Genomic DNA, 12,780 nt, shown 5'->3' on the forward strand with positions numbered 1-12,780 from the left:
GGAGTGATTCCTCATGGGTCCGGCCTCAGTGTCCTCCTCAGTGAAGAAGGGGTAATGAGCTGCCCTTTGACCCTATACCTGGATTTGGGGTGGGGCTGGGGGGAGACCAGGGCCTGTAGGGGGTCAGACTTGAGAGTGAGGGAGGAGAATCAGGGAGCAGTAGTGAATTCCTGCAGAGACTGAAGGGGCTCTTGATGCCCCAGTGGCTTCGCTGTGAGCAGGGGCCCTGCGTGTGGCTGGGGCGTGTTGGGAGGGAAAGGCCTGGCTTAGGTGGAGGCTGCATGCCACGTGCCTGGTGCCTCCTCTGCAAATGCCAGTTCTTTCCTCTTAACGGTGTGGAATTATTTACATAGATTTATCAGCTATCTTTTTGAAAAAAAAAAACAACTTCTCCCCCTACTGCTACTGTTTCTTTTTAACAGAGCATGCATCAGGGCTTTACACGTGCTGTCATCTTGCAGTCCTCACCTTGTAAATGGCTTCATTTTATAAGTGGACTCAAGGCTCAGAGAGGTAAAGTGACTTAGCCAAAGTCACCCAGCAAGGATCTGAACCCAGATCATCTCCCCTGGAAGCACCTGGGGATCCATAGGGGTTAACCAGTTTGGGGATGGGAGAGCTAGATGGAGGACACCAGATATGCAGGGGCCGGAGGTGTGAAACCTCCAGGTGCCAGGAAACGATAAGAGGCTCCATGGAGTCGATGTGTCGGCTGGGATTAGGATCAGAGGTCAGGAGGCCTTGGATGCTACGCTCTGGAATGATGACTTGATCTGGAAGCTTTGAAGGTTGATAAAGGAGGGAGATACAGTCAGGACAGTGTTTCTGGTGGTGTGTGTGGAAAGTGGTCTGGTGTTATGGAGGGTGTTCAGGCCAGGAGACTGGGAGGCTGGTGTGGTTGTCCGTGTGGGCTCTCCCAGAGCCTCTCACCTGCCTGCTGCTGAAATTCCTCCCAAAAAGAACCTTTGGCTCTCTCCCACCCACCGGCCCAGCCCCTCTGCTGGGTGTCGGGGTGGGAGGCCCCCTCACCTCCACACTCTCAGCCTCTTTCACAGCTTTCTTGTGAAAAACAAGGCCGACGCCTATCAACTTGCTGGGGACAACGTGCGAATAAATGATAAAATATGTAAAGCTCACAGCAGCTGCTTTGGGAAGGGGAGAAAAAGTGCCACGGATGTGTTATTTCCCCTAAATCCGGATTTCTGCATTTTTTTTTTCCTTTCCGGGCATGAGAAGCTGGAGTTAATGGGAGTGTGTCCGCCCGGGAATACATTTATTTCCCCCGATTTTCAGGCGGTCTCATTAATCTGCTAGAGACCCAGTTTTCTAATGCGCTTCCTGGGAGCCCGTGGTATTGTCACTGTGATCGAATTCCGAGTCTTTCCTTATTGATTGATTGATTAGTCTGGAGGAGGCAAAGCTGTTCGTATGAGCAGCTCTGAGCTTTAATGTTTGTCTGTGGCACGTTGTTGTAGGGTTGTGGGGGGAGTGGGCTGGGGTCCGAGGTCCCCCTGACCCACCCGGTCATTGGCCTGGCTTGCAGGTGACCTGTGGCACGCAGCGAGGAGCCAGCGTCAGTTTTGGTGTGAGGCTGCGTTGAAGGGTCGGTGGTGCCCGGAGGGTGAGCTGGCTGCTCCCTGGAGCTGTCTGGGCATCGTTTCCACAGAGCATGAGCCTAGCTTAGCCTAGGAGCCCTTGCACGCCCCCTCTCAGAGCCAGGTAATGCCAGGGTGGTTCCAGAGGAGATGAGTCTGTCCCAAGGGGCTGGGCGCACCCCTCCCACCCTGGTCCCTCACAGGGCCCAGCACTCACTTGGGATGCAATCTAAATATTTTTGTCTTAAAGGGATGAATGAGGGTGACTGGACTGACGCGTTAGTTACTGTCTGGGTGACTTCATGTGCCCGGGTGGGGTCTCATTTCATCATCACCAGAACCCATTTTTCAGCCGAGGAGACTAAGATTCAGAGAGGTGAGGATCGTGCCTAAGACACCCAGCAGAGAAGCCTCGGCCTGCTGTTCATGAGATGTGTCTGGCCCTCCACTCTGGTTAGAGCACCAGCCCCTCTACTTGTTAGCCTGTCCCTCTTTCTTTAAAAACTATTTATTTATTATTTATTTGGGCTGTGCCGAGTCTTAGCTGTGGCACATGGGATCTAGTTCCATGACCAGGGATCGAACCCAGGCCCCCTGCACTGGGAGTGCAGTCTTAGCCACCGGACCACCAGGGCAGTCCCATAGCCTTACCCTCTTGATGCCAAGCTCCCCAAGGGCTGGACCTGGCTGCCCAGACCAGGTCCATGCTCCCTCCTCCCTCTTCCTTTCCCTGAGCTGTGTTTTCGCAGGGGAAGGCAGTAGCCGGGGCAGGTGGGCCTCCTATGTGCCACGCACACCCTGAACACTGCCTCCACGGTCTCATTAAACACGGCAAGTGAGCTTCTTAAGGAGGGCTCCCTCCCCGTTTTCACATCATGAAAAGCGAAGCTCAGAGAGGCTATGAAACTTGGTCAAGATTTCCCAGCTGATAGGTGAAGGACCCCAGCTTTAGATTCAGGGAGGACAATCGCCTGCTGAAACAAACCTGCTGGTGGAGAACGGGTGGTTTTTTGTGGGCTGACCAGGGGCGTGGTGATTTAGAAGGCTTGACTTTTTCAGCGGTCTAACCTGGGGGCGTGATGACGTCAGAGGCTTTCTCACCAAGAAAGAGCAGGGAGTCCGCTCGGGTCAAGCAGGGTGACCGGGGGCTCCCGGGGCCCCCTGGGACACATGGGGCAGTAAGGCCCCCAAACCACACCAGTCTCAACCACCTGCTCCAGCGTTTCCCTTTCTGGCTTCAGTTGCCCTACTGATTATTTGCTAAGCAGTTTGCTGCACGATCTGATTTAATTGTCCTAGCGACCCCATGAAGCCTTATTTGTTCCACCCCAGCCCACTTCTCAGCTGCGTTTCCCTCATAGCACTTATTGAGTCTGAAATGGCCGCGTCTGTTTGCTGCTGTGTCTGGATCCACCTCTTGACCACACACCTCTAGAGGGACAAGGCTCTCTGCTTTGTGCCTCAGACAGCCCTTGGCTCTGTGAGCTTCTCAAGAAAAGCCTGGCAAATGATGACGGAATGAAGGAACCTCGTTTTCTTGGCCCGCAGAGCACAACTCTGTGCCCTTGGTCACCCGCCGGGGCAACGTGGACCCCCTGCCCGTCGGGGGCCAGCTGGGGCTTCTCTTGCTGACCAGCCTTCAGCCTGGAATACCAGGTGTGCCTGGGTGCCTGCAGGTTCACGCCGCCCAAAGAAACTTTCAGACTGCGCCTGTGGCTTTGGATCGGCTCAGAAAAAGCGTGTCCTGTGACTGCTCAAGGAATCTGGGCATTTAGCCCAGAAAAGAGTGTGTTTCCTGGCTTCCTGAGAGCTGGGGCCCACCCTGCCCCTGGCCTGGGCGTGTAGAAGGGGAGGGAGGGAGAGATGGACACCAGCCCTGGAAAGGCGAGGACGTCTGGCCTTATCATCTAAGGTTCCTGAGACTGTCCAGGCAAGGCCACCCCAGCACGGTGGGGCAGAAAGTTTCCCCAGCGTTGGGGGCATCTCTAAGATGAGATTAGCACTCTCGAGTTACTGGAAAAGAAACATTCCTTGAACTCAGACAGCTTGTGATCCCCAGCGGCTCTGCTGGCCACCTCACTGGTCACCACGCGGTAGTCGTGGGTGCAGTGGTCACAGAGATCAGGGTGACTGGCCTCCACTGGGTCATTGGGCCGCCCCCTGGGGCCAGATGTTTCGAAAGCCACTCCCCGCAACGCCAGGCATCTGGCCTCTCCCTCCAAGGCTGGGCGCGGGTTTACGAGGTGTCTTTGAGGAAGGCTGGAGTCATCCGGCCCGTGATGTCTGCTCGTTGCATAATTTCACAATTCGGTTTTCTTTTCACAAGAAGGGTCAGTGCTTCTCTCTCCTTCTCCCTCCTCCTTTTTCCTCTTTTATTTTCTTTCCCTCTTGATCCTCCCTCATTGACTGGCCCGGAATGCCTCCGCCCTCTGGCTGGGAGATCACCGAGTCCTCAGAGGAGATTAACTGGAATTACCCACAGGTTAACTGGAATATACTTGTCAAGTCTCTGAGATGGAGAAACCTTCTTTTTGTACTCAGCGGAGAGTGGAGGAGGCCAGCCTCCCTTTTCCTCAGCGAGGATTTAAAAAAGTCACCCAGGAGGGGCACAGCGGCTGGAATTTGGTTCCCAAACCCCAGACCCAGGCCAGGTCTGGGGCTGTGCAGCTGTCTCACTGATCCTTGGTGACGTGAGAAACTTAAGGACAGGCCTGGCCTCAGCTGCTTTCTTGTGTTGGGTGTCCTTTTATGCAGGATGGTAACGACAGATAGAAATTATATTCTAGATGTCAGACAGCGCTCGCAACCTTATGTCCATCTTCAGAATTTGGGAGGATCTTTACAGGCCTGTGAAAGCCCTAGGTCCATGCTCAGTCACTCAGTCGTGTCCGACTCTTTATGACTCTGTAGCCCACCAGACTCCTCTGTGCATGGGATTTCCCAGGCAAGAATACTGGAGTGGTTTGCCATTTCCTCCTCCAGAGGAATCTTCCTGACCCAAGGATGGAACCTGTGTCTCCTGCATCTCCTGCCTTGGGGGCAGATCTTTACTGCTGAGCCACGGGGGAAACCCATCACTAATTAACTTCCTCTGAAGCACCCGAAACAGAAGTAGAGTCTGAAGGAGTCTTCGACGCCCGGAGAAGCCGGGGAACCTCAGCTGCAAGTGGAAGGCCAGCTGTGCTTGTGGGGCGGTGGGGGTGGAGGGGAGCGTGTTGGTTTCCTTGAGCTGCTATGACAAATCCCTGCCAGTGGGGTGGACTGAAACAATAAAAACTGATTCTCTCACAGTCCTGGAGGCCAGAGGTCCAAAATCAAGGCGTTGGCAGCGTTGGTTCCTTATCGAGGCTCTGAGGGTGAGTCTGCTGGGTGCCTTGCTCCCGGCTTCTGCTGGTTACCAGCAGTCCTTGGCGTTCCCTGGTGAATACACACACCTCTCCTATCTCTGACTCTGTCGTCATGTGGCCGTTTCCCTGTGTGTCTCTGAGTTCAGGTTTCCCTCTGCTTATAAAGATGCCAGCCATTGGATTTAGGGCCACCCTAATCCTGTGTGACCTCATCTTAATTCAGTTGCGTCTGCAAAGACCCTGTGTGAGTCTTGTAGGGATGCTGTCTGACCTGGTTCAGGGCTGAGGGTAGGGCATAGCTGAGCCGTAGTCCTCTGGACTGTCTGTGGCCATCTGCATTGGGTTAACCAGGGTACCCAGCGGTCCCGCCAGCATTCCCACGGAGGAGACAGATGTGCACAAGGACCCCAGTTCAGGAAGGAGAGTCATAACCCCCAACTGTAAAGACTGAGAAACCCTGGAGGTGACCCGGGCAGGGGCTCGCTGACCCCAGTGCTCTGCATCCTGGACTTGCTGGCCACAAGCATTTAGTCCTTCGGTGGCACCAGCCCAGGTAGCTTAGAGCCAAGAGCCGCTCCTCTTCCTGCACGAGCCGCCAGCCGTGGCCGGGCTCCCCCGTCAGGGAGAGGGGCCCCTCCCAGTATGACAGGGCCCCACCACTCTGGGTGGTGCATGCCAGTGTGGCCTCCGCCTGCTATGTGGGTAAAGGGCAGCCCGCAGGGCATGAAGGAGGGATCCCAGGCTCTTTGTTTCCCCAGGGACTCTTATCTCTTTTGGCAAAAGCCCTGTGACCAGTCGTTTCCGGAGACACGTCCCAGCCTGACACCTCCTGGCCAAGTGATCTTGAGCAAGCAAGTCCTGGGCCTCTCTTCATCTCTCTTGGCCTCTCCCGGGCAATAGTAGAGTTTCCAGCCGGGCCCGTTTCTGAATTAGGGAACGCTGCATGAGAGTTTGTAACAATCTTTTGTGAATCTTTCTGGTGCCTAGCACGGAGCCTGGCACACAGTCGGTGCTCAGTGAATACTCAGCAAATAGGAGAGCATGTCTTGGAGCCCAGAATGTACACTCCGTGGCCCTCCTGAGTTACAGCCCCAGAAGGGTCTCTCGAGAGGGAGATTCTGTAGGCATTTCCTTCCTCCTGTCTGTGACGGTCACCGGAGATGACCAAGGCAGGGGTGGGGAGGTTAGCGTACGGAGGCTTGATGCTGCTGAACTGTGATGGGGGCTTTCATTCATCACATAACTCATTGAGTAAAATCATACCTCAACTTGGTACCATGGGTGACAGAGTGTGAAAAAGAGCCTGGAAGAGGAGCCTGGAGACCCGAGTTCTGGTGCTGGCTTTGCACGCCTTACCGGCTCTCTGCGCTCAGGGTCGCTCCCCCCACCTCCCCGCCCATTTGCAGAGCTGAGGCCACGGCTGTCGTAGGGCCTCTGTCCCACACCTAATGCTGGGCCCATCCAGCTTCCAGGCCTTTGCACAGGCTGTGCCATCTGCCTGGAGTGCCCTCCCACTGCTCCTCTGCTCAGAGCAGCTTCCTCTTCTGAAGAAACAACCCCCCATTCTTCGGGCAGACTGCAAGACGCTTCCTTGTGTTTCCACACTCTGGGTGTGCAAAGCAGCAGTCACACTGGCTTGTAGCTGTGTTGGCTTGTGAGACTCCTCTCTCTCTCTCTAAATGGGGAGCCCCACTGAGGATGGACACTGGTTCCAGTACCTGCTGGTTGATTGAACAAATGATTGAAGGTCCTTGGGCCCATTACTTCTCTGCTCCAAGCCTCAGTTTCCTGTCCTTCTGCTTTCAAGCACAGGAAGTGGGCTGGTAGATTCTTTGGGGGATTGTTCTTAGGTCTCTGGTGAGACATGAGACCTCAGATGAGTGGATTCAGGGTTTTTCCTGCTCCCAGGAATAGAGCAGTGCCTTGGCGGTGGCTGTGAGTGTGTTTGATGAATGACTGCCTGCTGTTGGTGCAGTGGTAGAACACTGTGTGGGAGATGTTCTGGATTCTCCGTGCAACATTCCCGCTTAGTGGATTCCAGTGTCTTGGGAAAGCCTAGATTGCGGCAGCCTCGACGGCATGGTCCTGACTGCCGTTGCGTCAACCTTCTCCACCTATCCCTCCGCAGGGGTTCTCCCCACTTTTAGAGGGAAGCGTGTGTGCTTCCTCTAAACATTCTCTGTCCAATGCCTGAGACTCCGTATGCACCCGCCCCGCAGAACTCCCCCTGTGCGTCCTTGTCTGGCTGGAGCTCCCCTTCATAATGTGGACGGCAGGCTCCGCCGGGTTCATCCCCATCTCCCAGGCAGGCAAGGAATTTCAACCTCCACCTTTCCCAGCTGTGGGAATCGGCACCTCTGTGAGCCTCAGTCTCCCCATCTGCAAAATGGAGATAGTAATGCCACTCTGGGAATGACCCGGTGGACCTGAACACGTGACACAGCGCGTGGCTCGGAGTGGGAGCACGTTCTCATCATGAGTGCGTCTTCCTGGAGAGATCCGAGTGACACAGAGATCAGCAGTCTGTTTGTCGAAGCCAAAAAATGTCCGTTGTCTGAAGAATTCTGTTTTGGAAGACAAGCCCAGGTTTTGGGTCAGAACCTTATTCCCTCAGGAATTTCACGGTTGAGCATCCAGACAGATTTTATAAGCTTGGTGACCACCCAAGCCTTTGAGCCTTCCACGTGGATGTTCCCAGGTCAGGCTTATTCGGGAATCTCTTGCCCAGCTGGGCTGCTTGTCGCGTCGGTAGCATCATTTCCAAAGAGCAGGTTCTGTCTGGCTGTGAATAGATGTTTTTCTCTGTCTTTCTTGGATGTCTGAATGGCAGTCTCCCTCCTGCGGTCCCAGAGGCTGACCTGAGTGTAAAACTCCAAAATGGACATCAGAGCAGGGTCATCCATGCCTGCTCGGACTCTGGGCCCCCAGTGAGCCTCAAAGAGGTGGGTCAATGGCTGCTGTGACCTGGGAGTTTCCTGAGGGTCTCCCAGGGTGTGGTTATAAAGGCTGCTGAGCAAAGTGAAGGAATCAGAGTTCGTGGACAAGGTAGCAGCTGAGAGCAGCAGGCAATTTAAGAAGGATGGCTCGGGGTGTCTAGAAATCTGCCTTCTGGCATCCAAGACACAGATGCAAAGCCCCTGAGGGCAGGAGGGACTCTGGTGATATGCCTCCTGCAGGCTGAGGGCTTTGTGCTCAGTGGTTAGAGCCACAGTACCTGAGTTCATACCCCAGTTCTCCCACTTATGCTGGACAGCACACCTAACCTTTTTGTGCCTCCGTTTCCCCCTTGTGTAAAATGGAGCTAATTATGTACTCTAAGGGGGTCAGGAGGTTAACCTCACTTAAGTGCATTAGAAGAAGGCTCAGGGCGTAGTAAACTGTTGTTCAGTCACCAAGTCATGTCCAAATCTTTGTGGCCCATGGACTGCAGCATGCCAGGCCTCCCTGTCCCTCACCTTCTCCCAGGGTTTGCCCAAGTTCATGTCCATTGAATTGGTGGTGCCATGCAACCATCTCATCCTCTGTCGCCCTCTTCTCCTTCTGCCTTCAGTCTTTCCCAGCATCAGAGTCTTTGCCAATGAGTATCAGTAAACTGAGGCCCTGAGAGAGCAAGGGGTTCATCCGTGGTCATCCAGCAAGTCATCGAGCAGCCAGGCAGAAACTCATGATTCCTCATCTCGTGGACACTCCCCCCCCCTCCCTCTGCCCCCTCAGTCAGACTGTTTCAACTCGCCTTCTGCAGAGGAAATCGCGTGACCCCCTCAGCCCACAAGAATTCAGACTGTACAGAATTTCGGAAACCTCTTCGGGCTGGCCAGGGGCCTTGTTGCAATTCCATTCAGCTGCTAGTTCTTTTTCCTTCCCTTTTTTTCTTTTGAAAGCTGCAGAAGCTTTCCTTTTCTATCTTCCCAAAGAGAAAAATTAACCTTCTGGCAAAGGAATTTGAACTTAGGTACCTGCTCTGTGTCTCTGAACCAACCCCTGCCCTCTTTCTGAGCCTCAGTTTCCTCATCTGTAAAATGAGAAGAGTTCCCCCCCCCCCCCCCCCCGCCTTGGCTGGACGGCCCCCACCTGCCAGCCGGTAATTGCTCTGGGGACAAGTGAGCTGAGACGTGCCACCCAGAGCGCGGATCCGCGTTGACGGTCGGGTGAGCGCTGACTAAACTAAAGCTGGTGACGCATCCTTCTAGGAAGTGAGGTGAAACCCACCAGAAATGCTGCCCACTTCCGCCCACCTCCTGGTTGCAAAGGTTATTTGAGTCATCAGAGTTGCCTGTACTTTTCTCGCTGTCTTGTTTCAGTGAAATGCTCCTCGGCCCCTCTGGGCTGATGCCCGATGGCCAGGACTGTCCCATCTGCAGACGTCAGGACCGAGGGGCTTGGCGGGCACCCCAGCCACGAGCTCTGGAGGCTGCCAGCCCAGGGGATGAATCCCAGTTCCCAGGCTGGTGACGCCACCCCTCTCTGAGCTTCAGTCTCCTTATCTGCGAAATGGGTGGGTGAGCCCCACCAGCAGGGTGAGCTGGCAAGCCCCAAATAGGTGGACGGGAGACCCCACTCATGCTCTCTTCTCTCCTGCTTAAGAGGCCCTGGCTCTTCCGGGCTCCGGCTGGGGCACTGGAGATGTTTATAGGCCCGAGTCCTCTCTGACTGTGGGGGACAGAGGGACATTCGGCCAGGCCAGGAAGTCTGGAGGCAGACCTTCACCCATCAGGGCCAACAGCAGCCTGAGTGCAGCCCTCTCAGCCTTCCAGTGGGGAACCACGGGCCCAGGCGGGGAAGGACCCAGAGCAGGGAGGCCGTGGAGCCTAGACTAGAACCCGGGATCCTAGACCAGGAGTCCCTTTGCCCTGGGCTCTCCTGGCACCATCGGGGGCCAGCCTGGCTGAACCTGGGAATTTAGAGATGGGTGCCATCATGGGCCTGGAGTGGAATTGGGACTGAGCCCTATTTTGATAGGCCCTGGCAGGGCCCTCAGGCAAGTCATGTCCAGCCCTGAGCCCCTATTTCCTCATTTCAGAAAGAGGCATGTATCCTGCTGGGCCCACCTCTCAAAGTTGTCCTGAGGCTTCATAAGATGGTGTGGGTAAAAATCCATCTGCAGACCAATCAAGAACTGTCCAGATGTGAAGAATTTGATAATTGTCATCCCATGGGGCTTTTCTGTATCCCTGTCCCTCAGTGCCTGGTACAGAGTAGGTGCTCGTTAAGTGTTGAATCAATGAAGAACAATAGGTATCATTTATTAAGCACCTGCTATATACTAAGCATCACCCAGGGAACTTGCTGTGAGGTGCTGTAATCCTCACAACAACCTAGGATTGCAGGTATGTCCCCATTTTACAGATAAGAAAGCTGAGGCTTAAAAAGTAAAGTCATTTATCTAAGGTCACGCACAAGTGGAGTGTGAGGAAGTCAGGATTCACACCTGACTCTGAAGTCCGTGTGTCCTTCCTGATGCTCACGGTGGCCTGCTAGGTCACCTTCTCCCTGGGCTATGCTGGTGTTTAACAAATAGGTCCCCAGGCCAAGGGGTGGTGGGGTGGGAGGGAGAGGGATTTGCACAAAGCCTTGATTTGTAGCATTTGCCAATTTCCATGGAATAAATATCCTACCATGCCTGATTGCAGGCAACCAACATGATAACTGTCTCACAGAACCCCTGAGAATATAGCAAGCAGCCCCCCACAAGCCAGTAGTCATGGCTCCAGTACCCGTGCACCCCTCCACTTTGCAGCCCCTCCCATGTCCAAGGAAGGCCACCGTGTTAGCAGTGCCCCCTCTGTGGGACGACAGACTGGAACCAAGCAGATGGCTTGGGTGGGCATACCTAGACCCCTCCCCACAACCCTCTCCCTTTAGAACCCCTAGAGCTCCCTGGGGTCTCAGTATCACACAAAGACTTGGGGAGAGGGGGATGGATGAGATGCGAAAGCTGATCTGTAGCACCGAGACTGGAATATTAAGGCCTGCCAGCCCCACCGTGTGCAATATTCCTGCCAGGCCCGGAGCAGAGCCCTGTAAACGCTGGGATATAATGGACAATAAAAGTCGCTGGAAAATAGTGAGTCTCCTAGGACCACTGTCATCCCTGCCACACGCTGCTTGCTGCAACCACGAGCCCTGTGATCATGAGGCACGATCGTCATGTAAATATATAGGGTCTCTCGCCAGCCATGGGCCAAGATTTATTTTATTGAGACAGTGCGGGGAGGGAGGCGGCTCAGGTTCATCGTCCTGGTAACTTTGTAAAATGCTTTGCCATCATTTCCAGCTTCCTGGAGAATACAACAGGAGCCAGTGTGATCTCTCCCATTTTCCCCCAAGGGGGGAGAATCCCTAGAGGCGAGGTCACCTCCTGCCTCATTCACAGGTCATGAGATCAGGGACCCCTGAGGAATGAGGACCAGCCTTGTTGTGACAGTCGGTTCACAGAGTGAGTTGCCGGAAGTAATTGTGGGAACATTGCTGTTGAATGAGCGCTGGTTCTTTATGGCGATAACGGTAATCATAATAGTAGTAACAGCCACATTTATTGAACTCTTGTGTATGCCTTGTCCTGCTAGTCCTGAGCTGCTGGTGTTCCACCTGCGTATCCTCCACTTTGTCCTCATAACAACCCCATGAGATGGGTCCTACCCGGCCCCTGTTTACAGAGGAGGGAACTGCACAGAGGTAGCCCAAATTCCTGTGGCTGGACAGAGGCAAGTGCAGGATTTGAACCTGGGGCTGTCAGAATCCAGAGTCTGTGCTGGGCTGTCTCACCTCACTTCCGGGCCCTCGGGTCCCAGATCAAATGCCACCTGCAGATCCCTGCAGCCCCCTTGATTGGCCCAAGTTGGAATCAGTGGCCCCTGCTTTGATTCTGCAGTGTAGTGAAGCACTTTGGTCTGGTTCGCCCACGACCACAAGGACTCAGGCCTACCTTTCCATCCAGGCTCTGTCTCTCTCCAACTGGGACATGTCCGGTGAGTCATGTGACCTCGCTAGCCTCAGTTTCCTCATCTGTCAAATGGATGCACTGTCTGCCTTGTAGGGTGGCTTTGTAAGCACACATGCACCCGACACCCCTCAAGGATCTGGCCTACATCTCTCATCTAACAGGTGCTCTGTGTGTGGATGCCCCGTGTACACATTCCACCTCCATGGTTGTGTGTCTGAGAGCCAGGAGGCCTCTGAGCCGTCTCCCCACATGGCTGTGACTTGTCACGAGGGAGCGTGACTTGTGGGGAGGGCAGTGTGCAGGGCCTGGGGGTGCTGACAAAGCCTTCCAAGGCCAGAGAGAGAGTCCCTTAGCAATCCCAGACCCAGATGGTCTGGTTTTCCTCCCAGACCTGAGCCTGGGATTAGATAGAGGCTCCCAGAGCTCAGATACAGTCCGCGCCAGTGAGTCGCAAATCCTCCATCAGCCTCATAAAAATTGTTGGCCCATGAAGAGCCCTCCTAAGACTGCAGAGCCTGACCCACCATGTTGTAGGTGGGGAAACTGAGGCCAGGAGATAGGCCATGACTTTCCCAAGGCCATGTGGCCCTTTGAGATTCCCAAGTGAGTCCTGAGCCACCATGCCACACCCGGGGGCTCAGAGCGGGATTCACCCTCGAGGAGTTAAAAATGGCCGCCTAACTTCCCAGGCCAACTCAGGGACCGCCGGGGTCCTGGGGGTGGAAATGCGACACAGGAAGGTCCAGGGCCACACCAGAGATTATGTGCTGGCCCAGAACTCCTCAAGGGGTGGCAGGACTAGAGGGAGGAGACACTGTTGCCCACAGACTGAGCCACACTGAGCCACACGGAGGTCATGCTGGAGGCTCATGGTGACCCGGGAGGCTCTGAGAGT

The 12,780-nt window shown here is 54.7% G+C and overlaps 1 protein-coding gene across 2 annotated transcripts in view; it reads left to right on the forward strand.

Annotated features, from left to right (window-relative positions):
• NEK6 (NIMA related kinase 6) overlaps positions 1–12,780 on the forward strand; it is an 86,198-nt gene that overhangs the window by 17,200 nt on the left and 56,218 nt on the right. The window contains exon 1 of one of the 2 annotated variants that reach the window (XM_061433497.1): positions 4,830–4,951. The exons of the other annotated variant lie outside the window; for it this stretch is intronic. The gene's annotated coding sequence lies outside the window, so the exon portion shown is untranslated. Of the gene's footprint in view, positions 1–4,829; positions 4,952–12,780 lie in introns of those variants that run through there. 2 annotated transcript variants of the gene reach the window in all.

This window comes from Bos javanicus, chromosome 11 (assembly GCF_032452875.1).
Source record: "Bos javanicus breed banteng chromosome 11, ARS-OSU_banteng_1.0, whole genome shotgun sequence".
In the NCBI taxonomy this organism is placed as follows: domain Eukaryota; kingdom Metazoa; phylum Chordata; class Mammalia; order Artiodactyla; family Bovidae; genus Bos; species Bos javanicus.